Source organism: Chrysemys picta, chromosome 10 (assembly GCF_011386835.1).
Source record: "Chrysemys picta bellii isolate R12L10 chromosome 10, ASM1138683v2, whole genome shotgun sequence".
NCBI classification, from domain to species: Eukaryota; Metazoa; Chordata; order Testudines; family Emydidae; genus Chrysemys; species Chrysemys picta.
The window spans coordinates 66,074,519-66,078,671 of NC_088800.1; the positions used below are offsets into that span (position 1 = coordinate 66,074,519).

The window sequence follows — 4,153 nt, forward strand, 5'->3', positions numbered from 1 at the left end:
AGTACAATACAGAAAGGAAAGAGTTAACAAAATACCAATCCTTCTGGGAAGCCGTTTCTTGCAGTGCTTTCCACAGTGGGGGTGCTTTGAATTATGCCCCCAACCACTTATATTTATAGCACAATTGCTTACAAGTTATAAAGCATTTTATATGTCACCTAAGATCCTACCCACCAGTTTGTATCAGTTCCTTAACTTGCTGTTCTGTACCTCTCCTTATCTCTGTTTTGGATACTATATTTTAAACTGTGACGGTACCTGTACTAGGACACAGAACAAATGTATCTTGCCTTTGACAGGCTTTATATTCGCTAATGCCAAAAGCTACGCTTAGCTTTGCAGAGCACTGTGGGATATGGATATACATATATCTTGACATAGGTGAGCAAAGAACTGTAAAAAAGACTTCATATAATATGGCATGCCCCATGCTTAACATGTGCAGTAGCTAACAAAGATAAATTATTTACTAAAATAACTTCACATCATGACCTGGTAAGATAAGAACGTTACTTAAAAATTCTTCATTTTGGAGTGGATTTTAGGAAACAATTTTGTCGATATTATTTTCAAATGTACTGCCCTGTAGTTCAGTTTCAATGATGAAGAACAACAAGATTGTTAAAAAGACACAGTTTTCATTCAGATTATTAGAGCTCTAGTGACTGCTTCTGCAAAGGTTAAAAAAATTTCTATTATAAGCAAGTACAAAGTGTGATTATAATTCTTAAACATTCATCTTCTAGGTTGAACACTTTCCATAGTTGGTGTCTACCCCAAGATCTGTGGGGGGTTTTGTTTTGGTTGGGGGTCTTGGTTTGGGGGGGGGGGTCTTATTTCAACCAGTCATATCAGTTACACACACTACCCTTCCCCCTTTGTGAAAACAGTTATTATGATCTCTCTCTCTCTCCTCCATGCACCACTAGTGAAAACAGCTGACACTAGAAAGCTGAAACTCAGAACACACACTTATCATAATGAATAGTATGTGCTTTTCTAGATTTCGGGGTAAACTGTAAACTACCGTGCAGGATTGTTCTAGTGCCATTCTCCACTGGCACCAATGGCCCTGGGTGTCATAAACCTTAAAGTGGGTATCAAGGCCATGCCCACTCCATGTCCTCAGGCCAGCCATGGGACCCTGATTTAAAGCCTGAGCCCCAACCCTCTATCCTCCTCTATACTATGCCAGAGGTAGAAGTGATAAGATGAATGGTGCCACAAGCTGCAAAAGATATGGAGGCAGATCCCCTTACAATGCATTGCTGTGTCCAGAACCACTGAGTTAAAGGGGCCTCAAGTGGACACTTTCTAACCCACCAATTACATTGGAACCTGCCAAAGTTGTGGCAGTTGTAATTTAAACTCCCCAAACCACCTCCAGCTGGCAGTTTGCCAGTTTTGCAATATCAGAAAAAGCCCCTTCTAGATCCCAGAACTGGCCATCAGCCTAGCCTCTGGCATTAAAAGAGATCAAGCAACTGAATTCAGAGTGGGGCTGAAATTGGGATCCCAAAATGCCTACTCACCTAGGCAGCAGAGAGTAGCAATCTCTCTCCCCATCCAGTTGCTGTAGGCATAAGCCAATCACTTGGCCTCGTTACCAGGCCCCATCACCAACATCAGTGATGGGCAGGCCAGGCCCACTGCTCAGATTCAGTACAGGATACCCTTCCCACGTCTTGCAGCACAAGGGGGGTGGGGGGGGGAGGAGAACCAACCCCCCACAAGCACTGACAGCAAATGGGAGGTGAAGAGGGAAGCAGGGAGAGCACATGGAACACTGTCCTAGTTGCTCCAGGTTGAGAGCTCATCCACATATACCCAGGGATGTCTCCACTGTTCCCAGTCCCATCAAAACTGCATTTCATGCAGAAAAAAAAAAAATTCACATGGCATTATTTAAAATACAATCTGTATTTACTAGTTTTAAACACAGTGATTAAGTTTAAGATAGTTACTTATGGTTAGTCGTAAAAAATCATTAGTGAACTGTCCTGTGCCATGACGAGTTGTTTAATAAAATTCCTCTTAACTGCAATATCCCAACTCCCCTACTTTATTTGCAATAGTTCGTAGTTAAACTGAAACTAAATTAAACTGTGTTTATGAGAAAACATATAAATATAGTAAGTGAAACAGAAAATCAGCTAAATGTCAACTGCTGAATAATACACTGATGTTAAAAGTTATTTATCAGCAGTGTTTTGTTACAGCATGTTTAGATTCTTCCCACTTATGACAAGGCAAGACACTAATCATGTTTTGTTTTCCTTTATGCTGTCACACTTCCCCTGTCATTTTAACCCCCCCTTGAAAACTTAGAACAGAAGATATCAGCACTGCAAAGTTACTTCTCACTCCCATGAAGTTCAGGCTGTTTTAGAGGGGTAGTGCTTGAGGTTTGTTTTTAATAAAGAAAGATGCTTAAAATATTTGTTTAGATAGAAAAAGTATTAATAAAGAAAACTATATTGACAGAAGTTTCACCAAGATAACCACAGTTAATTAAATCTGATGCCTACAACTGACAATGTGACTTTACAGAGACACCATCAACTTTAAAATCACTTCTGTTTTGTTTTGTTTTTGCCTACTACTTTCCAAATAATATTTGCTATAACTGAAGGATTAAGTATTTCTCTATATTTTTCCTGATTGCTCAATTTGTGAATGTGATAGCACTTTGCATATATTAAGGTGTTTTTCTTAAACTTTGTAGAAATTAATTCATACCAATTATAAACAAACAAATTCATTCTTAACATACAGGAAATAAATATCATATACAAAAGGAAAAGGTAACTCACACCACAAACTGTGACTGTGTAACACTAGTGACTGTTCATTACTACTCTTTAGGGTGAACCTGAAAATCACTTAAAATACTGTTTTAATACTACTTGGTGTATTTGACACCACTTTGTGTACAATCAGTCTCTGAATAATGAGTTTCTTATAGTCACCTTCCCTCCTTTGCCAATTATTTTTTCTTCTCAGTCTCATCACACAGCAACAGGGGCAGAAAACTGCCATTTTAAAAGCCATAGAAAAATGCAGTTGTAAAACCACAAAAAATAGCTGACATACTCGGGAGCGGCTGAAACACCTGCCCTTACTGAAAATCGTTGTTTAAAACTGGCCAGACTGAGTGGACAGGGGCTTTTGAAGTTCTGTCAAGTCACAATTAGGCTGAAAGAGTTGACAGGCTGCGGCGGCCTGTCCCCCAGCACCTCCCTCCCCACTCCCCACTCTCACCGGGGCCCTCCAGCCCCAGCAGGCATTGTCAGCGGTTGGAAGCGGTTCCACACACGCTCCGTTCACACCACAGAGGGATCACACCCAAAGAGTCCCGGCCCGTACTTCGCAACGGGCACTTAGCATTGCCTGTCGCGTGTTCACACCTCCCCGCCCGTCCCCGAGCGAGGGGGCTATCAGGAGCCCCCCGTAGAACCACCCGCGAGGGTCTTCACCAAGCCAAGCACAAGATTAACACGAGCTGAGGAGGAGGGAGGCACCAGGGTAACCCGGCTGCCGGGGGGGAATAAACCAAACCTCGACACTGCGGCGAAGGGGCAACAGCAGCCTCCCTAACGAGGGAGTGGCGGGGGAAGTGGGCCGAGAGCACCCCCACCTCCGCCGGGGGCGGTGAGGAGCAACGGACAGCCTGCCCCACGCGGGTGGGGGACCTAGCCGCCAGCTTCCCCGTTCGCTGAGCCCCCCGCCTACCTGCTCGCTAGGTCCGGCGGCGGCGAGCTCTCAGCACGACAACAACAGCGCCGTCTCCACTCCTGCCTCAGCAGCTGCGCTGATGAAAACCGGCCACCTTGTATTTGCGCCCTCTGCCGCTGGGAGGCCAGCGCCACAATCAGCCGCTCAAGCACAGCAGCCCCGCCCGATTGGCGCGTGTGGGCACATTTCTGCTTTTCCCATCGGCTCCACAATTCCTAAGACAGGGCCGGCTCCTCTGATTGGCTGAAGCGAACAGATTCTTTGCTTCCGATTGGCTCTATATGAACCCTCTTGCCTCTCCATTCCTTCGATTGGCTGGTTACTCAAACTATGCATCTCTATATCGCTCCCTACCGGGTGCGAATGTTTGACAGGAGCGGGCAACATCTCCACCTCTAATTGGCTCCTCAACTGCCAC

The 4,153-nt window shown here is 44.6% G+C and overlaps 1 protein-coding gene across 9 annotated transcripts in view; it reads right to left on the reverse strand.

Moving 5' to 3' along the window:
* The window catches only part of ZC3H7A (zinc finger CCCH-type containing 7A), a 47,759-nt gene extending 43,888 nt beyond the window's left edge, over positions 1-3,871 (reverse strand). For 5 of the 9 annotated variants that reach the window (XM_065558839.1, XM_005306747.5, XM_008172829.4 and 2 more), the window contains exon 1: positions 3,733-3,871. The gene's annotated coding sequence lies outside the window, so the exon portion shown is untranslated. Of the gene's footprint in view, positions 1-3,261; positions 3,403-3,558; positions 3,697-3,732 lie in introns of those variants that run through there. The other 4 variants (XM_065558838.1, XM_065558840.1, XM_005306746.5 and 1 more) reach the window with 2 other exon arrangements.
* Between the last annotated feature and the right edge of the window lie 282 nt (positions 3,872-4,153).